General features: G+C 39.7%; 1 protein-coding gene and 1 pseudogene across 1 annotated transcript in view; one reads left to right on the top strand and one right to left on the bottom strand.

Moving 5' to 3' along the window:
- RAB10 (RAB10, member RAS oncogene family) overlaps positions 1 to 27,871 on the bottom strand; it is a 107,822-nt gene that overhangs the window by 53,822 nt on the left and 26,129 nt on the right. The window lies entirely within an intron of this gene.
- LOC103272347 lies at positions 21,027 to 21,290 on the top strand (annotated as a pseudogene).

Below are 27,871 nucleotides of genomic sequence, written 5' to 3'. Positions count from 1 at the left end.
CATTTCTAGTACAATGTAATATATACATTCCTAAATAACCCTTATGTCCTGCAAAATCACACACTAAAATTAGGATTGAGTACTCATAAGTAATTTTTGTTCAGGGCACTAAAAATACTAGCACTATTAAAATGACATACTAATTTTTTTACATGTAAATTAATAAAGATGCAGCCTACATGATAAAAAGTATTCTACCCTTAAAAAAAGATGAAGGTAACTTGATGAAAAGGAATATAAGGAAGAACTGAAACTGCAGAAATATGAAGGCAGGAGTAAAATGCACAAAGATTACAAAGAAACTTACAAACTTCCCTTGGCCAAACAGTACCAAGGGCAAGAATGAGGAATTAATAAGTATGTACACACTTCTGTATTCCTCTAGGACATACTGCAATCAGCTGCAATAGTGTACTCGATAGCACAAAATATAATGTGCTGGGGAAAGCACATATGACCCAATGACTTCCTTGCTATTCTGATAGACTAACAATTGGCTAAAAGCTAATTCACATTACAGTAACATGTGTTTCAGCAGGATAAACCACACTTACTACATACTTGGTACTGAGTGAGGGAAACAAAGTCCTTCTGTTGAGGGAATTTAGGAGAGAAGGGGATACTACCCACCAAAAATTAAACCTCTAGTGTTAGTGGCGATACATGTTATAAACGAGAACAAGAGGAAAAGTCATTGTACATGAAGAGGTCAGAGAATGCCTCACTGAGACCCCTTGAGCAAAGACTTTAAGGAGGTCAGGAAACAAGCCATGTAATATGTAGGGAGAGTACAAGCAGAGAAAACAGCAAGTGCGATGAGTTTAAAGTGGTCAAAATATGTTTGGCATGTTTAAGAAACATAGAAAATGTTTTGAACACAGTGATATGAACTCTGTATTTGGGTCACCTTTAGTTCTCTCCAAAATATTCTGCAGTTTTCACTGTCTAGGTCTTACATGTATTTTATTAAATTTATCCTTTTTTTTTTTTAAATAGAAGTCTCATTCTGTTGTTGCCCAGGCTGTAGTGCAGGGACACATTCAGGGTCATCGAAGCCTCCACCTGCTGAGCTCAGGCGATACTTCTGCTTCAGACTTCCAAGCAGCTGGAACCACAGGCAAGCTCCACCACGCCTGGCTAATTTTTTATATTTATTGTTAGAGGCAAGGTCTCACCAAGTTGCCCAGGTTGGTCTCGAAACCAGGGACTCAGGCAATCCTCGCTGCCTCAGCCTCCCAAAAATGCTGAGATTACAGGCATGAGCCACTGCACCTGGCCATAAAAGATATACTTTTTTAAAGTTTCACTTTCTGATTGCTTGTTGTATTTCAATAGAAATACAATTGATTTTTGTATCCTGACCTTGTATCCTGCAGCCGTGTTATATTCACCTATTTATTCTAGTTGCTCTTTTTTGGGGGCGATGTGGGCTGCTTAGGATGTTATATGTAGAGAACCATGAAGCCCAAAAGTCCATAAAGGCACTTTTACAACCTCTTTTTTTTTGGCCTCCCAAAGTGCTGGGATTACAGGCATAGCCACCACACCCAGTTACATCTTCCTTTTGAACTTTTTTTTTCTTTCTCTTGCCTTACTGTATTAGCTAGGACCCATAATACAATGTTATTCTGTACTTGATCTTAAAGAGAAGGCTTTAGACTGAAAGCTTCACCACTTCAGTATCATGTTAACTGTACAATATCTGGCAGGCTGAAGAAATGTCCCTCTCTTTCTAGATTCCTGAATTACCATGAATTGTATTTTATCAAATGCTTTTCTGTGCCTATTAAAATAATCATATAGTTTTTCTTTTTTACCCATTAAGGAAACTAATTACTCTGATTCTAAATGTGAAAATAACCTTGCATTCCTGAAATAAAGCTCTTGGACCACAATGTATTGTCCTTTCCATAAGTTCCTGGACTTAACTTGCAATTTTTCAATTAGGGATGCTTATGTACAGCTTCATGAAAAACATCTCTATGTTCAATAGGAATAGATCATCTTTGTCTAGTTTTAGTACCCCCAGTAAGGCCTGGTCTCATAAAATGATTCAGAAAGCATGCCCTCCTCCACTTATTGAAAGAGCTGGTCGGAGGCAATGGCTCAAGTCTGTAATCCCAGCACTTCAGGAGGCCAAGGTGAGAGAATTGCCTGAGCCCACGGGTTTGAGACCAGCCTGGTAACTTGGTGAGACCTCATCTCTAGAATATATCAAAAAGTTAGCCAGGCATAGTAGCGCATGCCTGTAGTTCCAGTCACTTAGAAGTAAGGCAGAAGAATCACTGGGGTGGCTGTGAGCATGCCACTGCACTCCAGCCTGGGGGACAGTGAGACTCTGACTCAAAAAGAAAAAAAAAGAGTTTAAGATTGGTATCGTTAGCTGGACACAGTGGCTCATGCCTGTAATCTCAGCACTTTGGGAGGTGGAGGCAAGAGGACTACCTGAGCTCAGGGGTTCAAGGCCAGCCTGAGCAACACAGCGAGACCTTGTCAATAAATTAAAAAATTAGCTGGGCATGATGGCACATGCCTGTAGTTTCAGCTACTTGAAAGGTTGAGATAGAAGGATCACCTGAGCCCAGGAGGTCAAGGCTGCAGTGACCGTGAGTGTGGCACTGCACTCCAGTCCGGGCAACAGATTCCAACACACACACAAAAAAATTGCTATTATTTCCTTCTTCCTCAAACATTTGATAGAATTCACCAGTAAAGCCACCTAGTTCTTGAGGTTTTTTCCAGAAACATTTTAAATTCAGATTTGATTTCTTACCAAGCGTGGTGGCTCACACCTGTAATCCCAGCACTTTGAGAGGCAGAGGTGAGAGGACTGTCTGAGCCCAGGGGTTCAAGACCAGCTTGGGCAACTTGGTTTATAAAAATTTATAAAATTTATTTATAAAAATAAATCAAAAAATTAGCCAGGTGTGGTGGCACGTGCCTGTAGTTCCAGCTACTTGGAAGACTGAGGCAGAAGAATAACCTGAGCCCGGCAGTTCAAGGCTACAATAGCCGTGATCGTGCCATGGCACTCCAGCCTGGGCAACAGAGCGAGAAGCCATCTCAAAAAAAAAAAAAAAAAAGATTCAATTTCATTAATATATTTCTACTTATTCCATTACTAGGAGAAGAATGTTAACATATCCAACTATATAACTGTGGATTACCTATTTGTCCTTCCAATTCTGTCAGTTTTTGCTCCAAGTGCTTTGAAATTCTATTATGCAAATGACAAACTGACCCCTTTGTCATTATGAAAAGATACTATTTCTAGCAATATACCCCCTTGTTCTAAAATCTTTTTTGTTTAATATTAACATAATCACTCCAGTTTGTTTTTAGATGAGCAGTTTATTAGATGTACCAAATTTTTTTTTTTTTAGTGGTTACTCTAGGGTTTATAATATACATCTTTAGCACTGTCTACCTCCAAATGCTATTATACCACTCCTTGTATAAAATAAGAACCTCCCAGGGAGACAAACCCTCGATTCCAGGAAAACCCACTCTTTTCCTGGAAAACACATGAATAATCCATCCCTTGCTTAGCTATAAAAATAAAACCCCAACGATGTACGGTGGCTGTTGTTATTCCTATAGACAGCCCAGGCTGCTCTGCCTATGCAACAGCCTGTTCTCTGTCATCTCAATAAACTTACTCTTATTTTCCAACTCAAGCCCAGTGATGTACATGGGCTGCTCTTCCTATGGATCCGTTTCTTTAATAAACCTACTTTTCATCTCCTTTAAAAAAAAAAAAAAGGTCGGGCATGGTGACTCTTACAACCCCAGCACTCTGGGAGGCTGAGATGAGAGGACTGCCTGAGCTCACAGGGTTCAAGACCAGCCTGGGCAACTTGGTGAGACCTCATCTCTGCAATAAATTAAAAAAACTAGCCGGGCATGGTGGCACGTGCCTGTAGTTCCAGCTACTCAAAAGGCTGAGGCGAAAGGATCACCTGAGCCCAGCAGACTGAGGCTGCGGGAGTGCCGTGAGCATGCCACTGCACTCCAGCCTGAGCAACAGAGTGAGACTCCAATTCAAAAAAAGAAAAAAGAACCTCACAGAAGTATACCTCCAATTTCTTCCCCATCATTGGGCTACTTCTTATTTCTTCATGTTATACTCTACATTTTACTGCTATGTACTATAAATCCTATAAAACATTACTTTTTTCTTCTTTAAACAATGTCTTTTATAAGCTCTTTAATAAATTAAAAATTGATATAAAAGGTATTTTACACTTCCCTACATATGTACCATTTCCTATCTTCTGCTTTCCTTTGTGTATATGACTTTCCTTTGTGTATATGACTTTCCATCTGGAATAATTTTCTTCAGGCTGAAAAACTTTCATTAACATTCTTTAAAAGCACAGGCAAAAAATTACCTTAGTTTTTGTTTGTCTGGAAAATGCCTTTATTTTGCCTTCATTTTTTAAAAGATATTTTTGTCAGGACTGAATTCTAAATTGACAGTTTTTCCTTTCAGAACTTTAAAAATGTTATTACCTTTGTCATCTGGCTTGTACTGTTTCTTTTCCCTGTTGTGTTACCACCACCTTTTTTTGGAAGAAAAGTAGACTTAAGAAACTTTAATTTTGAAATATTTTCCCAGAAAAGTTGCAAATAGTATAGAGTTCACATATGCCTTTCATTCAACTTCTCCTAATGTTAACAACTTACATCCTTATAGTGCATTATTCAGAAACAGGAAAATAACATTGGTACACTCCAATTAACTAAAGTACAAACCTAATTCTCCAGAAAAAGACATTTCACTAATATCTTTTTCTGTTTCAGGATCCAATTCAGGTTCCCACATAGCATTTAGTTGTCATATCTCCTTAGTCTCTCCCAACCTAATACAATCCCTCAGTCTTTCCTTATCTTTCATGACCTTGATACAATTGAAGAATAATAGGTATTTTGTAGGATTTCCCTCAACTGAAGTTTGTCTGCTGTCATCTCATAATTAGATTAAGGTTTTGCACTGGAGAAGGGGACATCAAATCAGATGTTTTACTTTTATCAGTTCATCAAATCAAGTAGTACATACTGTTAATAGGTCTTATAACGAGGGTTATTAACTTTGAATACCTTCCAATACTTAAGTAAGTTTCTTTCTACTGTAAACTTAGTTTTCCACTTGGTAATTAATAAATTTCTTGAAGAAGGTATTTTCAGACTATGCAAATATCATGCTTTTCATTACACTTTCATCCAATTAATTTACATTCTATCACTGGCTCTTGCCTGCAACAATTATTAGTGTAGCACTTGCATAACAGTGATTGTGTTTCTCTCATTCTTTTTACTTTTTTTTTGAGATGGAGTCTCAATCTGTTGCCCAGGCTGGAGTGTAGTGGCACACTCACTGCCACCACAGCCTCGACCTGGTGGGTTCCGGTGATCCTTCTGCTTCAGCCTTCCAAGTAGCTGGAACTACAGGCATGCACCACCACACCCAGCTATCTTTTTAGACTTATTAGCTAAAATTCTGCCTTTGAGATTTGTTCCAACTCATTCATTTATTTTTTTCAATTATGTACTTTTGCCAGTATGGACTCACTGATATTTTATTATATTGGTTATAATCAAACACTATCATTATTTCATTCCAGTTTTGACTATTAGAAGCCTCCTTCTAACACATCATATCCTTTTCTGAGCACTTCTTTGTTTTCTAGGGTCACAAGATGTTCCAGGATCTTTTTGTATTATTCCTACCCCAGCTCTGGAATCAACAAGTAATTCAGGGAGCTCTGGTTCCTTTTATTAAAGAATTATATTTATAGTCCAAGATCTGGACACTAAATGTTCTCATTGCTACTGGAGCATCATTACTTCTATGTCTTCCCAGTGGACAGAGCTAAGAAATACATTTATGTAAACGAACCCATGCATATACACAGACATGTCTACATTTCCATATCTATATTATATGTAAAACCATGAGTTAATACTGATACCTCCAATTCCAATCCAATACTAGAGTTCATTCTAGCTTCCGCCCTTATTTGTAGCTTGAGAAACCTGGTTCTCATTATCGAAAAGATATTTACTTATATGCTTAATCCTAGTATATGTATGTGTATGTGTATAAAGTAGTTTCAAACCCCCACCTCCATCCCTATGAAAAATCAAATTTATTAACTAGAATAAAATACTTGTGGCCGGGCGCAGTGGCTCAAGCCTATAATTCCAGCATTTTGGGAGGTCGAGGTGAGAGGACTGCCTGAGACTGCGGGTTTGAAACCAGCCTGGGCAACATGGTGAGACCTCGTCTCTACAATAAATCAAAAAATTAATTGGGCATGGTAGTGCGTGCCTGTAGTTCTGGCTACTTGGAAGGCTGAGGCGGAAGGATCACCTGAACTCAGCAGGTTGAGACTGCGGTGACCGGAAGCACGCCACTGCACTCCAGCCTGGGCGACAGAGTGAGACTCCAACTGCCAAAAAAAAAAAAAAAAATGCTTGTATATAGTTCTTTTAAACTTAGCCTTATAGCAGCTAGCCAAAATACTGTTTTCCAAAGTTATCTTATTCTTTTCTTTTCCTCAGTGTTATGTGGCTTTTTGGTAATAGAGTTAGGTTCACTTGTTGGCTGATATTGTTTCTGAGAAAAAATCAACAGTTACCTTTTGTCCCTCTGGCTTTCAGTAATTTGATCAGGATGTGCCTCAGTGTGATTTTCTTTGTATTTATCCTACCTAGGTTCCTTAAGTCTGGGGGCCTATAGCTTTCATCATATGTGGAAACTCTTTAACCACTATTTCTTCAAATACTTATCCCCCCTCCCTTTTTCCTGGACTCCAATTGCATGTATGTTAGACCATTATGTAGTCCTACATGTCACTGGGGTGCTCAACTGTTTTTCAGCCTTTTTTCTTCTCTGCTTCAGTTTGGATAGTTTCTATTACCTTACAATAACAGGTACTTCTGTAATGTCTACTGCTTAAAGTCCACTGACTAAATTTTTCATTTCTGATACTGTATTATTCAGTTCTAGAAATCCCACTGAGTCTTTTTTTTTTCTTCTTACATTTGTTTCCTCATGGTCATGCTTTCCTTTAAATGCTTCAACATACCCCTGTCTTCTCAAACCATCATCTCTGGCATATTTACAGATGCTTTTAGTTCAGGTGCAGTGGCTCATGCCTGTAAACCCAGCACTTTAAGAGGCCGAAGTGAGAGAGTTGCATGAGCCCAGGGTTTGAGATCAGCCTAGGCAGCTTCGTGAGACCTCAACTCCCCAGTAAATTTTAAAAATTAGCCAGGTGTGGGGGCCAGCGCCTGTGGGTCCAGTTATTTGGAAGGCTGAGGCCGAAGAATCGCCTGAGCCCAGCAGGTCGAGGATGCAGTGGCCATGAGCAACAGTGTGAGATTCCAACTCAGGGAAGGAAAAAAAGATGCTTTCAGACTATGTAAATATTATGTTTTGCATCATACTTTTACTCACTGGTTTTACCCTCCATCATTATACTTTTCTTAACTGCTGCTAAAATCTAGCATTCTCCTATGTTACTAATCCTTAGATCACAAGCCAGATGTGCGTGAATAAATATCACCTCAGAATCATCCTACAAATACCTGTCATAAGCAAAGGAAGGAAGTTAAGAGGGTACAGAAACAGTAAACAGGAAAGGACAGCATTTCAAGGTGCTTGATATTTAATGATCAAACTTCTAATGACCAGATATATAAGGGTTTATATCTGGATTCTAAATCCTATTCCACTGATCTCTATGTCTATTATTATGCTAATACCACATTGTCTTTATTACTGCAGCTTTCTTGTAAGTTTTGAAATCAGGAAATTTTAGCCTTCCAACTTTCTACTTCTTTTTCTTTCTTTCTTTCTTTTTTCTGGTACTGCACTTCCTGTTTATTCAGTCAGAGCTACTGTGGTAACAGTTCTTGAACTTTCTTTTTCTTAAAATTGTTTAATTTAAAGATGTGGGGTACAATTCAGGGTTAGGTATACAAATGTTCATTATGCAGGTATCCTTGTTGATGAGGTGTGCCCTTCCCTCCCCTGGCAGTTTCCCTCAACTGCTAATCCCATCCTCTACTTTTTCAAGACCGTTTTTACTATTCTGGGCCCTCTATATTTGCATATGAATTTAAGGAGTCTCAAGTCAATTTCTGCAAACAAACTAGCTAGTATTTTGTTAGAGTTGCATTGACTCCATAGCTCAATTTGGGAAGTATTGCCCTCTTAACAATAGTAAGTCTTCTGATTCAGGAACTGTGTCAGTCTTTCCATTTACTTAGATCTTTTTTAGAATTTCTTTCAATAATGTTTAGTTTTCATCGTGCAAATCTTACACTACTTTTGTTAAATCTATTCCTAGGCATTGAATCTTTTTGATGTATAGTAAATTGAATTGTCTTAATTTTGCTTTTGAATGGTTCATTGCTAGTGTATACAAACACAATTGATTTTTGTATATTGTTCTTGTATCCCATCTGCAGGCTTAAAAATTCAAGAAGTTATTTATATTCTGAAGTTCCTGCATGTTATATGGCATTAAAATTATATTACAAAATATAACAAAAGTCTCCAATAAAAAATTTCATCCAACCAAACAAAAAAGTTGACATTACACAGCAATGTATCATGAAGTCTTAATTGTCAAGAACTGCTGAATCCATAGGTATAAGTCAGAATAAAAATCCTATACATTATACACTGATTTTAGAAAGACTAATTCACAAGATCATTAAGATTCTCAGAAGTAACATAGTTAAAGAAGACAGCTAAGACATGAGCTGGGAAATTTGAAGAATTTGAAGACAGTTAATGGACAATAAATAAAATAAAAGCAACAGAAGCAACACCACAAAAGCAGAAAATAAACATATTTCTCTATGCTCAAAAGATGTAATGACTTCCTTCTCACTCCACCAGAACAAGAAATTTTCTCATCTGACAATTTAAAATTTCCTTTACCATCTATATTTGTAGTATACATGTATCATTTTTGTTGATACTGAGTCTGGGACCACAGGCGCATGCCACCACACCTGGCTATTTTTATTTTTATTTTGGCCGGACAAAGTCTCTCTGTTGTCTAGGCTGATCCCAACTCCAGGGCTCAAGCAATCCTCCCACCTCTGCCTCTCAAAGTGCTCGGATTACAAATATGAGTCACCTCACCAGGCAGTATTGTTAATGGGGGGAAAAAGTTAGGGCGGAGGATGGAGGCTCATGTAATCCCAGGAACTAAGGAGGCTGAGGCAGGAGGATTACTTGAGACCAGGAGTTTGAGACCAGCCAATTAGTGAGGCGTGGTAGAGCATGCCATTGTCTCCAAAAACAATTTTTTTTTCCATTTGATTTCACAAGATTTTTGAAAAAGCTCTGAAAAAGTATCTGCATTACTTTGAATTCAAAATTAACATAGTAAAAATTAATGCTTTATTTCCCAAAAGTCATAAGATTTCACTGGAGTCATATATGTCCAGAAGTAGTTTTAACTTTGGCATGGGTAGTTAATTCCTTGCATTCCTAATGAATCTCCTCATATCCTTTATTCCTGAGCTCTCACTCTATGCTTCTCTGACACTCTTCTACAAAGAGGAGAAATTAATTTGTGTAAAAGAATTGAGTAAGTAGATTTTGTAATGAAATCTCTTTTTCTGCTTTTGCTGTCACTATCACTATCCAGAACTTTGGAAGTACTTTCCAGAAGATGGTGTTCTCCAGAATATGGTAGTATCTTACATCCGTATCGGTGAATAGCATCGAGAGTTACTCTGCCTCAAATAACTACAAACCTACTTCAAATTTTGATGATCCGTTAGATTACAAACTACACATCAATAAGCAAATACAAGTAGGCCAACAGTAAATTCACTACAGGAATTAAGAAAAGCAGTATAAAGTATAGTAATTAAGAGAATTCAGACAAACATGGTCTTTAGCAGCTGAATGTCACTGGGCAAAATTTTAACCTCCCCAGGTCTCTGCTATTCCCACCTACAGTAGGAATTATAATTTCGATTTCTGATATGTTATGAACATTAAGTGAGTGAGATCATGTGTAGAAAGCCTACGATAGGGTCTGGTACATTAGAAAACTCTCAATTAAGTTATTAAATTATCTTGTTTCTGGATACTACACTAGCTACTCAAGTTCAGCCTTGTCCCAGTCCAATCCTTTGCACTAGTGAGCCAAATGTCTGTCTTCTTAACCTACCCTTATCTTCTCCTGAAATACTTCCCTGATCCACCTTAGAATGTATTACAGGTCTGATCCACCCTAGAATGTATTACAGGTCAATTCTGTTCTCAATTTTCTCAGAACTCCTAACCCTTTGCTTGCCTTCCACTCCCCCACCTTTACCTTTTAAGAATATTTACAACTTTTTACATTTCTCTAAATGATTAAAAATTAAGTTCTGCTGTTATCTCTAAAAGTCACCAAATCTTCAGAATCTAGGGCCTGTTGATTAACAAATATATTAGTGCATAATGCTTACTTCTCACATAATGTCATTACAATGTGTCATTTGGTCATGATACTTATATCATATAAATACTTTGCAATAACATTTGTTTATCCCATATTAAATAAAACATACCCATTTTAAATTTCTGCTAATTTACTTGACTTGCCCAAACCTTTACCTCCTCCTTTATTTACCTCTAGCTATCAGTTCAGGTTTTGTTTTGTTTTCCTTTTTTAAATTTTTTAAGCTTTAAAAAAACTTTTCAAGCAACCTGTTTTTGAGTTTGTTTATTAGAGAGAAACTTGTTTAACTTAAACAAGTTAAATCTGTGCTTATCCATTCAAGGACACTAGCAGTCAAGGCACAAAAACATTCTATTCCAACAAAGAGGGAAGAGGTGGGTGGGAGGGATCTTCAATTGGTGTCAGGCAATAAATGACCTAATGGAGAAAAAGAGGGCTGTTTTCCCTATTGCAGAATGAACAACAACTCCACTTTTGACAATAAAGAATTTAGGAAACAAATTTAGGGAATTTGCTAAGAATGTCTGATTGGGGAAAAGAGATAGAATAGGTACTAGTAAAAACTGAACATAATGTTCTCTCATTCTTTACCAATAATACGCCTTCAATTTATCTCATCTTGGCATCCTTTTTCTTCTGCTCTCCAGGAAGCCTGTACTCATACTGCTCCAAAATTTAGAACCAGCCCTGTTTCTTCAAGCGCTCCAAATTAATCTAAGTCTCCACTCCCAACAAATGTGAGAGAAAACCCTCTGCCTTTTTCCTCCAACTTCTTATCCCTCCCAGAGGTGCTTAACTTTTGTTACTGTTTCTCTTTTATTAATCAACACTTATACAGCTAACTATATGCCAGACATATTCCAAGCATTTTACAAACATTAACTCATTCAATCCTCATAACAGCTCTTAGAGTTTTATGGATGAGAAAAACTAAGTACAAAGAGGTTAAGTAACTTACCCAAGGACACACAGCTAACAAGTGACAGGGCTGGCATTTTAACTCCATCAGTTTGACTCCAAACCCAATGCACTTAACTATGAATGCTATCTCCCCTTTTTCTCAACTTCAAAAAGTCAGTAACTTAAAGAATGCCCATACAATAAATTACAGCAAACATTTCTCCCTCCTTTATAGGACCAACCTTAGGGTACACTCACACAAGAGGGATGAGACAGAAAAGGTGGAAAGATTTAAAAGCAAGTGGCACGAATGTCATCAGTATCCACTGTAACACTACCAATGCTACCACAGCCTTTCACTTTACTGTTCTCTTCCAAAGCTGCCAAATTGCTTATCATTTAAGTCACTTTTTTTCCAAATCTCTTAAATGAATGTTGCTTTATTCTTTTCCTAAAGCCTTACTGCTGGCACTCTCCTATTTCTCCTTATGTAGGACTCTCAAACCATTTCTCAAACCATGTCTATATAAACTACAAAGACAATCCATATAAACCACTTAGTACAGGTACTGACACACAGTCAGCCTAGATGTAAGTCTGCATACCACATTACACTGAATCCTGCTTGGTGATTCCACAGCACCCCTACAAAAAGTTTTCCTTACCTAGACTCTGAGGCACAAGGCTGCACAGGGAGCAAAAGTTACAGGAACATGACACTATTAATAAAAAAATTTACTAGCATCTACCCCCCACCCATTATGTGAATACTGTTGGTATGTCTCTTACTAAAAGTTCCAATAACACAGTATACACTTAACTATAAAAAGACTGCAGGCTGGGCATGGTGGCTCACACCTGTAATCCCAGCACTTTGGGAGGCAGAGGTGAGAGGATTGCCCGAGCCAGGGGTTTTTGTAGAGCCTCATCTCTACAATAATCAAAAAATTAGCCGGGCATGGTGGTGCATGCCTGTACTTGGAAGGCTGAGTCGGAATGATCGCCTGAGCCCAGCAGGTGAAGACTGTGGTGGCCAGAAGTGTGCCACTGCACTCCAGCCTGGGGAACAGAGTAAGACTTCAACTCAAAAAAAAAGAGACACTGCAAATCCTATAAAAGATGCAGTGAAAATGACAACTGCTAAGCCACTGATAAATGAGGAATGCACAGTTAACAGATGAACACAAATGGTAAGAATGATGGCACTAGAGGGCTTAAAATTAAAATTACTAACATGAACAAAGAATTATGACTCCCTTGAAGAAATGGATCAAGCTTTTAAACATATTTTTAATAACAATTTATGCTCATACACTAAAAATAAAGTGAAATTAAATAACCTTATTGACACAGCTTTGTCAGAAAAAGTATGCCAAGCTTCCCAACACTGGATTCTTTCTCGTAGTGTGAAATAGTAATCAAGAATTAGAATTATAATCTAAATTCTGTCATAGACAAGATAAAACAAACTTGCTTTGGCTTTAATTTCATTTCTCAACATATTCCCAACATTTTTATTTTCCATTTATTTGCTAGGAAAAGATAAAGTATATAAAGAAAATCTAAGCCGGGCTCGGTGGCTCAGCCTGTAATCCCAGTGCTTTGGGAGGCTGAGGTGAGTGGGTTGCCTGAGTTCGCGGGTTCGAGACCCACCTGGGCCACTTGGCGAGACCTCATCTCTACAATAAATCAAAAAATTAGCCGGGCATGGTAGCATGCGCCTGTAGTTCCAGTTACTTGGAAGGCTGAGGTGGAAGGATCGCCAGAGCCCAGCAGGTCGAAGCCGCAGTGGCCGGGAGCAGCCACTGCACTCCAGTCTGGGCAACTGAATGAGACTCTGACTCAAAAAAAAAAGAAAAAAAGAAAATCTAGCTGGACACAGATACACAGCTAGAAAAGGGAGGGAAATTTTAAGAACCTATTCAGGTAATTCTAAATATTCTTCTTTGACACTATAAAACTTCACAAGTGGTAATTTCTTAAAGATTCATTGTAATGTGGAGCTTGAAACCATATCGATGAAACTTTCACATTCTATTAGATTAAAATCCATCAGTTACTCTGCACTTTGAATGGGTCTTTTTATCCATGTGCAATTTTATATCACGTTATTGGTCATTTGGAAGTTAATGGTTCATTAAGTTACACAATTCTTCTAAATGTTGACTCATTCACTACACAATATTTATTATCACCATGAACCTTACCAGGAAACTCTTTAGGTAGTGGAAAGCTGTTATATTCACAGAAGCAGAAACAAGTTTTCCAAATTCTAATTTTAAAGGCATAAATTTCAACACTGGCAACAAATACTGTCACCTCATTCATTTGAAAAAGTATCTGCCAAGTACTCAAATCTGAATAACCACAGTTTGCCAGTTATTCTTTCAAGGTTAAATAGTGTCTAATTCAAAGAATTTCACAAGTGCTTTTCCTTGAGAAAACTATTACTGTCCAAAATGAGGCAGAAGTATTCTACATTTACTTCCCATCTCATCATATGGCAAAAAGAAAGAGACGAGATTCAGTGAAATTAATTCCTTCTAACTTCATTAAGGACATTCTTTGTATTTTTTGAGTCATGGTCTCACTCTGTCACCCAAGCTAGATTGCTGTGGCACAATCACAGCTCACTGCAGCCTCGACTTCCTGGGCTCAGGTGATCCTTCCACCTCAATCCCCCGAGTAGCTGGGACCACAGGCATGCACAGTCATGTCTGGCTAATTTTTTTATTTTCTGTAGCAATGAGGCCTCACTATGCTGCCCAGGCTGGTCTCAAACTCCTAGACTCAAGCAATCCTCCCATGTCAACTTCCCAAAATGCTTTACAGGTGTGAGTCACTGTGCCTGGTTGATCAAGGACATTCTTTTTTTTTTTTTGAGTCGGAGCCTCTGTCACTCAGGTTGAACTGCAGTAGCATGCTCACGGCCATCGCAGCCTCAACCTGCTGGACTCAGGCAATCCTTCCACTTCAGACTTCCAAGTAGCTGGAACCACAGGCACGTGCCACCATGTCCAGTTAATTTCTTGATTTACTGTAGAGACGAGGTCTTGCCAAGTTGCCCAGGCTGGTCTCAAACCCCTGTTTCCCAAAGTGCTGGAATTACCAATGTGAGCCACCAAGCCCAGCTTGATCAAGGACATTTTTTTTTTGGAAGTCAGAGTCTCACTCTGTCACCCAGGCTGGAGTGCAGTGGCACGCTCACAGCCACCCCAGCGTAGACCCACTGGGCTCAGGCAATCCTTTCACCTCAGCCTTCCAAGTAGCTGGAACAACAGGTGCACGCTACCACGTCCAGCTAATTTTTTAATATATTGTAGAGACGAGGACTCATCAAATTGCCCAGCTGGTCTCAGGCAATCTTCTTGCATCAGACTCCCAAAGTGCTGGGATTATAGGCTTGAGCCACCGTGCCCGGCCCAAGGACATCCTAGAGTGAAATGATTTTAGCTTTTTCCTGTGAGTAGATGGTGGTGAACACATGACTACAAGACCAATTTGGTTCCACTGTCTTGGTTCATGCTAACGCAGGCAATTTAATACATGATTGCTTCTGCACCATCAGTGCATCAACATGGTGAAAAAAGGTTAATAACATCTTACAATTACTATGAAAAGTTTTGACCTTTTGGTCAAAAAACCCCCTAGGTGGTGGTCTGTGGGGATCCACATGTTGGAAACCACTGAAGTACACTAGTATCTGTTGAGAATTTACATGCCATACAATTAACTGGGTGCTTCCACTATGTACTTCATTTGCTCCTTGCAACAACCTTAAAAAAGATGTTTTTTAAAGAGATAAAAAGATTTAGTTAAAGCCAAAAAGCAAATCCAAATGTTTCTAATTACAAAGCTTTCCATTACCACGTTTTAGACCTGGCTTTAATATATCTGTCATACTGTCAAAGGTAGACCATTAAACTCTGCTTTCTTACCTGTAAAATGATAGTTACCTACCTTGCCCTCTTTACAATATAGCAGTACAAACAAAGCTTGTTAGAAGAAAAGTAGATGTACTCTAAAGTTTACCTGAACTACATTAAGTATTATAAAACAAACAAACTCAATTCCAAGAGGAAAAAGATCTTTAAGGTTCAAAAAAGATAAACAGTCACTCAGTTAAGTGACTGAAGATTTACATACTTCTGTTTTAAAAACAGGTGAGAAACAGATAAAACCAGACTTAGTACTACTTTGGTCAAATCACACAACTACTTGACTTAATGTAGTTGTTTCCCACCACTTCCTATTAGCTCTCAAGCCTATCCTCCTGTGGCAAGCTCTTATTTCTTCATTTCCTAGAAGAGCCAACAGCAAGTCCTCTACTTTTTGTGAAAAATCATGGAAGCCAATCCCAGAGAATAATAGCTTGAGGTCAAGAAGGCCACATTCAGTGACAAAGCCAAGTCCAAGGAGCTCTAGAAGAAATAGGTAGCGGTACATCCATTATAGCTCAAAATAATAGATAATACAGAGTAAAGATAAATCTAAGACTGAAATACACTGAAATACAGTTCTCCAAAAACCAAAACTATTATCATCAAAACTATCTAAGCAGTTAAAGTTTTTTAAATGTCTGGCTATTATCCTCAAGATATGCCTCAAAAAGTTTATAGAAAAACAAAAATCTGGCCCAAGCACAGTGGCTCGTGCCAGTAATCCCAGAAATTTGGGAGGCTGAGGCAGAAGGATCACTCGAGGTCAAGAGTTCAAGACTAGTCTGGGCATCATAGCAAGATCTCACCTCTATAAAAAATTAAAAAATAGATTAGTTGGACATGGTAGCACGCACCTATAGTCCCAACTACTCTGGAGGCAGAGGCAGAAGGATCGTTTGAGCCCAGTACGTAGAGGCTGCAGCCTGGGCAACAGAGTGAGACACTGATTTAAAAAAAAAAAAAAAATCTGTAAACCCGGAATAACACTACACTCCACCATTATTCCAGGAACTGTTAGGAGAGCCAAAGGTGCAGTTTTACTGATGTAACTAGCTTAGGGCTTGCTACTGCTGACAAAACCAGCAGTCTCAACCAAAGTTCTACTGCAGAAATAAAAACCACCTCTATAAAAGCCAACTTTGGGGGAATAAAAATTCCAAAGCAGCCGGGCTCGGTGGCTCAGCCTGTAATCCCGCGCCTTTGGGAGGCTGAGGTGAGTGAATTGCCTGAGCCTGCGGGTTCGAGACCCGCCTGGGCAGCGAGACCTCATCTCTACGATAAATCAAAAAATCAGTCAGGCGTGGTAGCGCATGCCTGTAATTCCGGCTACTTGGAAGGCTGAGGTGGAAGGATCGCCAGAGCCCAGCAGGTTGAGGCTGCAGTGGCCGGGAGCGGCCACTGCACTCTAGTCTGGGTGACCAAGTGAGACTCCAACTCAAAAAAAAAAAAAATTCCAAAGCATCTCAATGCTATTTAGAGGGCAAAGAAGCTGTATATGAGACACTAAGAAAGTAAGTAATTATTGGCTGAAATTACACACACACACACACACACACACACACACACACACACACACACACACGTTTATAGACAGGTTTTAGGCCAACCAGCTTTTTTTTTTTTTTCCTGAAAAGCAGGATTTATTGAGGACAGAAAAGCTCCCAGAGTGGGAGGGGACCTAAAGGGGTTGCCCAAAATTCTTAAATTCAAACTCCCACTAAGCTTGAAAAATTCACATCAGAATTCCCAAGCTCTAGTATACTGTATTCTCTCTCCCTCATGAAGAGATAATCTGCATGAACTGATACACAAGCTGCTGGGGGGGGGGCTTTTATTTAAAAAACAATAAATGAAACATACATGAAAAACTCTCCTCTGATTTCTACTTCTGTCTTTAAGTTTGCTTAGCTGGTTTTAATTAAGCTTCGCCCACACAGCCTGAGAAAATGACTCAGCAAGACTCGGCCCATATGTTAAGCAGAGTTAAGTGATTAACACAAAGTTAAACACGTTTCTCAAACATGCCCAATTCACAGATAAAGAAAGAGGCTCAGAGGTTAAATGACTTCTCAAGCTCACAAAACAAATTAACTATGATTAGAACTCTGTCCCCTGGCTCAATACTCTAATGTATTTTGGCAATTAAAATAAATCAATAAATAAAGACCAATGTCAGGGTCACTGATGGGCATTTTCAAATATAACTGCTCATGATCCCTAAAGATTAAATCATTCAATATACAAATAAGACTCTTTGTGAGTCTTTAACTAGAAAATTCCAGCGCTAATTCATTCTGCACATTGTCTAGGCCAGCCATCTTTTTAAAACCGAATCTAACCCTGTTACATCCCTGAGCAAACCTTCAACAGAATTCAAATTCTTGGCATGGATTACAAGGCTCTGCATAATCTGGCCCACACTGACTTCCTTCAATATCTATTGTTTCTGCTAGCCTCACTTAAGTCACACTTACAACACAGACCATCTTTCAGTTCTTGAAATTGAATATCCTTCTTTACTTAGGACCTTTACATGATTATTTGTCTAGAACGTTCTTCCTTTTTTCTTCCTTCTTTTCTCCTGCCTAACACCTAATCATATCTCAGACAACAGCATAAATGTTCATTCCTCAGGACAGCATGCTGGGCCACCTCGCTATCCCCCTGAAATTGATCAAGAATAATCATCTCTATTCTGATTTCACATCTTTTCCCTACATAGCAATTATTTAACTAGAGAATTATTCTGGTTTGGTGTTTCTGTTTGTTTGTTTGATGAATATGTATCACTACCAAGCTCTGCTGCAAGTATGATGTCCACATCTGTTTAACTAGAACAGTCTTCATTTCCCAACATTTCCCAACATTGTGTACAAATCTACTATGTGTCTCAGACTTCACATTTTTAACAAAGTTAAAACATTTTAATAAGTAGAGAGAGTTTGGAAGACGTGAACTGTCACTTCTAACTTCTGATAATACCTTACCTAGTAGCTATGCGAGACACATATGTAATGTAAATAGTTAGCACTTTTTAACATGTGATTAAATCTTTACAAAAATTACCAGTGGTAGCCTGCTTCTACTACCCTTTACAAATTGAAACAACTGACATTTTTCCTTGAGGACAGCAAGCTGATAGCTAGTATAGTAAGAGGCAGTTAACTCCATCTAGTCTTGAGAGATGCTGGGAGGTGAATGTTTGAAGTCGCTGCCTCTACCTCTGTGCTGCCTCTTCATCTGTGCGAAGGCCAATGCCTCAGCCAACAAGAAGTCATCAGGCCACCGTCAGTGGAATTAGCAGGAAACATGGAAAGTCACATATACATATGAAATGTGTTTGAGCAGTCCTTTCCTACATAAGGGCATACAGAGATATAAACGCTTTTGCTACTACAATGATCTTTTCATTTATTATACAGTGTATTATACAGCGTATATCTAAAATACAGTGTATATGTATTTTGTAATAAGCTCTTTAGACAGCAGTGTACTCAAGGTATATAAAGGTTAAAGTGATAACAACAACTTGAAGATGCAAATCTGTCGAAGAAGCATCAACATCTAATTCAAAAGGTAATACAGACGTTATTGTAAGATTGTGTCTAGGCCATGCTTGGTAGCTCACATCTGTAATCCCAGAACTTTGGGAGGTCAAAGTAGGAGGATCGCTTGAGCCCAGGAGTTTGAGACCAGCCTGGGCAACGCTGTGAGACCTCATACCTAAAAAAAAAATCAAGGCCGGGCTCGGTGGATCAGCCTGTAATCTCAGCGCTTTGGGAGGCTGAGATGAGTGGACTGCCTGAGCCCGCGGGTTCGAGACCTGCCTGGGCAACTTGGCGAGACCTCATCTCTACAGTAAATCAAAAAAAATCAGCCGGGCGTGGTAGTGCACACCTGTAGCTCCAGCTACTTGGAAGGCTGAGGCGGAAGGATCGCCGGAGCCCAGCGGGTCGCGACTGTGGTGGCTGGGAGCGGCCACTGCACTCCACTCTAGACGACAGAGTAAGACTCCAACTCAAAAAAAATAAAAAATAAAAAAATGAGCCAAGCATGGTGATACACACCTGTAGTCCCAGCTACTTGGAAGGCTGACGTAGAAGGATAGCTTGAGCCCAGGAGGTCGAGGCTGCAATGAGCCATGATCATGCCACTGCACTGCAGCCTGGGCAACAAAGTGAGACCTCGACTCAAAAAAAAAAAAAAAAAAACACAACAAGACTGGGTCTGAAAATGACAATGCAGACAGGGCTCGGTGGCTCACTCTGTAATCTCAGCACTTTGGGAGGCCAAGGTAAGTGGACTGCTTGAGCCCCAGGTTCAAGACCAGCCTGGCCAAGTTGGTGAGACCTCATCTCTATAATAAATCAAAAAATAGCCGGGTGGTGCATGCCTGTAGTTCCAGGTACTTAGAGGGCTGAGTTGGAAGGATCACCTGACCCCATCAGGTCAAGGTTGATGGCCGTGAGTCACTGTACTCCAGCCTGGGTGACAGGGTGAGACTCCAATTTAAAAAAAAAAAGAAAATAACAATGCATGCAGCTGCAAAAGATGCCTTTACAAAACATTCTGTGATACATAACTTTTAATTTAGATCAGATGATTGTTCTTCTAAATTAATTTTTTCAATTGTATTCTTATCCATTAAAAAAAATCAATAATTGTTCATCTGTTGGCTTCATTAGCAGAAGAACTTCCCAAAGATAGCACATGCAAGTTTATCAATATCATGAGATAGTTCAAATAGAAAAACCATCGTCCCATTAATGGCTTGATTTTTTTCATCCAATTCATGAACTCAAAACAAAGCTTTTGGCCAGGCACAGTGGCTCACACCTATAATCTGAACACTTTGGGAGGCAGAGGAGAGAGGATTGCCTGAGCAAGGGGTCCGAGACCAGCCTGGGAAACTTGGCGAGACCTCGTCTCTACCCCCCAAAAAAAATAGCTGGGCATGGTGGCGCATACATGCAGTTCCAGCTACTTGGAAGACAGAGAAGGAAGGATCACCTGAGCCCAGCAGGTCGAGGCTGCAGTGGCCATGAGCGTGCCACTACACTCCAGTCTGGGCAACAGAGTAAGACTCCACCAACTCAGAAAAAAAAAAAGCTTTCGGCCAGGTGCAGGTGTAGTAGCTCACACCTGTAATGCCAGTACTTTGGGAGGCCAAGGGAGGAAAATCGTTTAAGGACAGGAGTTTAAGACCAGCCTGGGCAACACAGCGACACCAAGTCTCTACAAAAAGAAATCAAAAAATTAGTAGGGTGTGGTAGCAGATGCTTGTAGTACTAACTACTTGGAAGGCTAAGGCAGGAAGATCGCTTGAGCCTAAGAGTTTAAGGTTCCACTGACCTGTAATCATGCCACCACACTTAGCCTGGGCAAGAGAATGAGACCCTGTCTCTAAAAAATAAAAAAACAAAATAAAGCTTCTTTAAGTTCATTCTGTAGAAGGTAAAACATCTAATATTACTGTGAATGTCACTGTGAATTCTGTTTAAAAAATATCAAACACTGAAGATAAGATTTTTGTTTGTGCAATTATAAGAATACAAATTCTGGTTGAATAGAGAATCATGGTAAAAACAATATTCCCACTAAGCTTAAAAACAAAAAATATACTTTGAAGTGATTGGGAAATTTGTACTATCCATAACTACATGAAAAAGGCTGCAATAGACACAGCAGACACCAGGACTCTAAGATGGCCTCAGTCGTACCAGTGAAGAAGAAGAAACTCATAGATGTCAACCTAGGGGAGCTTCCAAGCTAGATACTGATGCGGGATTTCACCCCTAACAGTACTCTAGGAGCATTTCAAAGAGGTTACCACCGCTACTACAAGTACATCAACGTGAAGAAAGGGAACATCTCTGGGGTTTCTATGGTGTTGGCAGCTTACATGCATTTCAGCTACTGCCTTTCTTATAAGGAACTCAAACATGAGCGGCTACGCAAGTACCACTGAAGAGGGTGCACTCTGCCCTCCTGACCATGACCTCCTTGACCCAACACCCCTCCATGAGGAACTTGACCATTGCTGAATCCTTTCATACCCTAATGAGAACACTCTAATGAAAGATGGCTGGCACCTGTAAAAAAAAAAAAAAAAAAAAAGGCGCCAGGCGTAGTGGCTCACACCTATAATCCCAGCATCTTGGAAGGCCAAGGTGAGAGGATTACCTAAGCCCATAGGTTTGAGATCAGCCAGGGCAACTTCATCTCTACAATAAATCAAGAACAATGAGCCAAGCATGGTGGTGCATGCCTGTAGTTCCAGCTACTTGGAAGGCTGAGGGGAGAGGATCACCTAAGCCCAGCAGGTGGAGGCTGTAGTGGCCTTGAGCGTGCCACTGCACTCCAGTCTGGGTGACCAAGTGAGACTCTATGACTCAAAAAAAAAAAAAAGAGGGGGGGGGTTCAATATTTTACCAACTGAAAGATATGCTGAAGATGTCAAAATGTAGAAATATACAAAATAAGTGAACTATAAAACCCATGGTCAAGCTGATGATTTATATGTAATATACAGATATTTTACATGTTATCAATCATATTTTTGGAATCTTTGAGCCTCCCAAGGCTGAGGTGAATGGATTGCCTGAGCCCGTGGGTTTGAGACCCACCTGGGAAACTTGGCGAGACTCATTTCTACAATAAATCAAAAATCAGCCGGGCGTGGTAGCACGCACCTGTAGTTCCAGCTACTTGGAAGGCTGAGGCGGAAGGATTGCCAGAGCCCAGCAGGTCGAGGCTGCGGTGGCCGGGAGCGGCCACTGCACTCCAGTCTGGGTGACAGAGTGAGACTCCAACTCAAAAAAAAAGAGAAATATTTAATCAAAGCATTCACTGAATTGAAGTGTCAAAAAAACTTCAGGTTTTGAAGTCTTTGGCAAATTGTTGCCACTGAAAATAAAAGTTTAAAGATAAGGGTCAAATAAAAGTGTCGACAATTTCCAATTTATCGACCATAAATCTAACTCAGAGGACTGTAGACAATTATATTAAATAAATACAGCCATAGGCCGGGCACAGTGACTCACACCTATATCCCAGCACTTTAGGAGGTCAAGGTTAGAGGACTACCTGAGCCTGCGGGTTTGAGACCAGCCTGGGCAACCTGGCAAGCCCTCATTTCTACAATAAATCAAAAAAGTAGCCTGGAATGGTAGCACATGCCTGGCTGTTTTGGCTGCCCTTCAGTCCGGGTGACAGAGACTCCAACTCAATCAATCAATCAATCAATCAATCAATACAGCCATACTGGAAAAAAAGAGTCTTCAGAAAAATACCAGGGACATTGGAGATACAGTCAGTAAAGGTACATGACTATGCAGGAAGAATAATTCTGCCCGCATGTTCATTTTTAATGAACACTTAATATCTTTTAAAACATTTTGCTTTAATGAACAGACATTCATCTTTAAGAAATAACTATCTGAAAACAGTTTTTGCATAGATAAAAATGAATTTATCAAATATTTCAACAAGTTACATAATCATTTTTAGCACCCTCTTAAGAGTGTTTTGCTTTGGATGATAAGTCATACAGTCATTCCAGCCATTAGGCATACTCTGTTTTGTTCATTGTTTCCCCCAGGACCTAGCACATGTCACCAGAGTATTCAATATGAAGTCTGACAATTAAGTTCATAGACTTGCCACCATGCATTTATGTTGGCAGCACTGTACATACAATTTGGTAAGGTGTCATACATAACCTTGGTATATCAGTGTCTCACAGTCATGTTCAAGTCGACGTGTGGTAGTGTCTTACTGAATGGTGTTCATTATTGTTGTTGCACATTTTAGTGTGCCATCTTGAGAATGCTGAACCTTGAATTAGAGCAATGAACAAACATTAAATTTCTTGTTAAACTTGGCAAGAGTGGAAGGAAAGCAGGGACATGGTAGTCCAAGTTTGTGGGGCTAATGCCATGAAGAAAATGGCAGTGTACAAATGGATTCTGAGGGGAGAGAAAGCGTCACTGATGAAGAGAAGTCAGGATAGCCAGCACTGAGTAGAACTGATGAAAGCACTGAAAAAATTCGTTAATTGTGAGTCAAAATGGTCAGCTGTTGAGAACAATAACTCACACCTGTAAACCCAGCACTCTGGGAGGCTGAGACAAGAGGACTGCCCAAGCCCAGGGGTTCAAGACCACCTGCCTGGGCAACATGGCGAGACCTTGTCTCTACAATAAATCAAAAAGAGAAAAAATTATCTGGGCATGGTGGCACACTCCTGTAGTTCCAGTTACTTGGAAGGCTGAAGCAGAAGGACCACCTGAGCCCAGCAGGTCAAGGCTGTGGTAGTTGTGAGCATGCCACTGCACTCCAGCCTGGGCGACAGAGTGAGACTCCAACTCCCAAAAAAAAAAATCATCAGCTGACTGTAAGAAGCATAGCAGACCAAATAAACACCAACAGAGAAACAGGAAAATCTTAAATGAAAATCTTGGCATGAGAAAGATATGTGCAAAAATGGTCCTGAAAGAGCTCTTGTATTACGACAATGCACCAGCTCACACACAGCACTGTCTGTGAGAGACTTTTTAGCCAGTAAAGAAATAACTGCATTGATACACCCTGCCTACTCTCCTGATCTGGCCCTCACTAACTTTTTTCTTTATCCAAAGATGAAGTAAATACTGAAGGGAAGACATTTTAATGACATTCAAGACATCAAGGGTAATATGATGCTAGCTCTCGTGGCCATTCCAGAAAGAGTTCCAAAACTGCTTTGATGTGTGGACTAGGTGCTGGCATTGGCACACAGCTTCAAAGGTAACTGTAGTGATATGTGGCAATGAGGTAGGTATGCAGCACTTTTCCTAGGATGAGTTTGCGAACTTAATTGTCATACCACGTATGTCTGCTGACTGAACAATTCAGTTCATCCACTCAAGTCTTATGATAGGGTTTATACAAATGAGCAGACAACTCACATAAATGAATTCACAAATAAGCAAAGGAATCCTCACTCCTACCCTGCCTCTCTTACCCATCATTAACTATTTCAGTTAAAGATATCATCAGAAGCCGGGCTCGGTGGCTCAGCCTGTAATCCTGCGCCTTTGGGAGGCTGAGGTGAGTGGATTGCCTGAGCCCGCAGGTTTGAGACCCGCCTGGGCAGCAAGACTTCATCTCTACAATAAATCAAAAAATCAGCCGGGCGTGGTAGCACACGCCTGTAGTTCCGGCTACTTGGAAGGCTGAGGCGGAAGGATCGCCGGAGCCCAGCAGGTCGAGGCTACGGTGGCCAGGAGTGGCCACTGCACTCCAGTCTGGGCGACAGAGTGAGACTCCAACTCAAAAAAAAAAAGTATCATCAGAGTTGTTTTAAGGCAGCACTAGAGGAGGAAGACAGTGGCCACCTTAGGAGCTGCTCAGGGAGTGATACCGGCACCGGCCTAGGGGCCAGAGGCCATTGCTCTGGACTGGGAAAACTGGGAAGTTTTCCACAGGAACCACTATCATGGATGTGCAATTTGACTTCTTCTAGGAGGCCTACACACCCAGTCTGAGCTTACCAAGTCCTCCCTTGTGGGTCCCAAAAAACACCCATACATAACTTTACTATCAATCACACATTTTATTCAACAGTTGTTGGGGTGACTGAATTACTAAATTATGAACTCTCTGAAAGAAAAACTTTCATATTCTTCCTTTCATTTCTATATAAACTATCAAGTCCTTATATACAAAATATGCCCAATAAGAGCTTACTGAATAGACCAAAATCTCTTAGTGCCACTGGTTGAAAAAGCTTATTTTGCCATAATTCAGATTTCAACTGGTGGTTCTAAAATTTTTTAACTGCAAAGAAACATGCGCCTTAACAATTTTTTTTTCTAGTGTCAACAATTTCCTTTCTGCAATATACTATCAAAAGAGATGGAATAAGTCATTTAAAAAGTTTCTAGATCATCACTGTTTCTAAAATAGTGTTCAATGTAAATATATTCTAAGTAAATACAGTGAATCTGAGGCAAAATTAAAAAGCTTTTCCTCAGTTTGTCAAAATTATTTATAGCCAGGCACAGTGGCTCAAACCTGTAATCCCAGCACTTTGGGAGACCGCGGCAAAAGGATTGCCTGAACTCAGGGGTTTAAGATCATACTAGGTAACTCGCCTCTACTAAATCAAAAAATGAGCCTGGTTCGGTGGCACGCACCTGTAGTTCCAGCTACTTGGAAGGCTGAAGTGGAAAGATCACCTGAGTCTTGCAGGTCGAGGCTGTGAGAGTGCGAGTGCACTCCAGCCTGGGTGACAGAGTAAGACTTCAACTTAAATAATAATGTAATAAACAGGGTGATATTCTGAGTGACTTTCCTATTCTCCAATAATATTTTACTCAGTGGTTTGATCCATGAATGAACCACTTGTTACATTCTGGATTGCAAAAAGTGTTTATCTTTTTAATATTTTTTCTTTTTTGTATCTCATTGTGGTTTGAGTCTTTTTATCTTCTTTTTAAGAGTATTAAAAATTCTAAACAGAAGCCCCTGACGAGCTTACTCTCGTACTTCACATATTTCACTAGCTACACTATGTTAAAAACAACATGATTAAACAAGCATTTCCCTAATTTTTTTTTAACTGTAGTAAAAAACACATATCACAAAACTTACCATGTTGATCATTTTGGAGTATATAGCTCAGTAGTGTTAAATATATTTACACTGCAAAACATATCTCCAGAACTTTTTTATCTTGCATAACTGAAACTTCATACCCATTAAACAACTTCCTTTTACTCCTCCCTTAGCCATTGAGAACCACCAATGGACATCTGGGTTGTTTCTACCTTTTGGTTGTTGTGGATAGTGCTTTTATGAACATGGGTGTGCAAGTATCTCAAAACCCTGCTTTCAATTCTTTGGGATATATACCCAGAAGTGGGACTGCCTGATCACATGGCCCTGTTTTTCATTTTTTCAGTAATTATGATAATTTTAATCCCAAAGTATTCACAGCTTTTGTCCCAACAAAGTTCTAGAATATTTACCATGTGCTTCTCAAATTTTGCATTTTGGTTTTAAAAAAATCCCTAAACTAAGAGTTATTCTAATGTACGCTTTGTTGATGCTACTAAGTGTTAGAAGTTATATTCTAGAGTGTTGTGTATGTTTAATTGATACATTATATGTCTCTCTCACTAGAATAAAAATTCCACATGAGAAGAAACTCTTTTTTTTTTTTTTTGAGTTGGAGTCTCACTTTCACCTAGGCTGGAGAGCTGTGGCACGCTCCCAGCCACCGCAGTCTCAACATGCTAGATTCCTGCAATCCTTCCACTTCAGACTTCCAAGGAGCCAGAACCACAGGTGCATGCTACCATGCCCAGCTAATTTTTGATTTATTGTAGAGACGAGGGCTCACGAAGTTGCCCGGGTGGGTCTCGAACCCGCAGACCCAGGAAATCCTCTCGCCTCAGCCTCCCAAAGTGCTGGGATTACAGGCTGAGCCACCGAGCCCGGTCATAAGAATTTCATTGCCATATCCCCAATAACTAGCACATACTGGGCACTCAAATATTTGTTGAGTGAATGAATCCATTAGCAAACAAAAATATGCTGCTTCTCCAACTTTAAGTTCATTAGGGCTCCTAAATAAAGAATTCATTGTTAACAGTAAACTACAGGCTTCCAAACCAATTGATAAAGCAAACACTACGCAACTAGTGTTTCATGCTACAACACCAACTTTTATAAAGCACCCACTATGTACAAGGAATTGTATTAGAAAAACACAAAACTGTGTTGGATGTGGTCTGTGATCTGGCAATACACTAAAAACAGAAAGTAAATTACTATTGTGTTCTTTCAAATATTTGAGAAAATGTTACAGTCCAAGAAACACTCCACTGTTATCTCTCAACGTCAATAGATTGAAAGGCAGAGAACTGGCAAAAAGAAGTTTATTTTTGAATTTAGAATTCAGGGAGACAGAACCTGGCATTTTTGCAACCAGTTTGTTAACCCCTTAGGTTCCACAATCCGTTTTTATAAGATTAGGGTTGCTGGTACCTCTATATTGAGTATGTGATTGACAGAACATTGTATAGAACTTAAGTTATAGCCACATTTTGCTAAGAGCGACATTTATGGTCCGTATATTCTGGCGCCAGTTACCAAAGGTAGTTCACAGTGTTATCACTAACACCAAACTAAAGAGTTAATCAAGCTTGTCATAGAATAATGGAGTTAACAGAGTCTATTACAACGTAAAACATTAAGCTGAGCATAGTGTTTCATGCCTGTAATTCCAGTACTTTGGAAGGCCGAGGCGAGAGAAATGCCTGGGGTTCGAGTCCAGCCTACGCAACTTGGCGAGAACGCGTCTCTATAATCAAAAAATTAGGCCGGGCTCGGTGGCTCAGCCTATCATCCCAGCACCTTGGGAGACCGAGGTGAGTGGATTGCCTGAGCCCATGGATTCAAAACCAGCCCGGGGAACCTGGTAAGACCTCGTCTCTACAATAACTAAAAAAAAAAAATTTGCCGGGCATGGTAGCGCACGCCTGTAGTTTCGACTACTTGGAA

Source organism: Carlito syrichta, unplaced genomic scaffold (assembly GCF_000164805.1).
Source record: "Carlito syrichta isolate Samal-C Ts95f unplaced genomic scaffold, Tarsius_syrichta-2.0.1 Scaffold312243, whole genome shotgun sequence".
Lineage (NCBI taxonomy): Eukaryota > Metazoa > Chordata > Mammalia > Primates > Tarsiidae > Carlito > Carlito syrichta.
The sequence above is the reverse complement of the archived record's forward strand: the minus strand, read 5'-3'. Positions and strand labels throughout refer to the sequence as shown.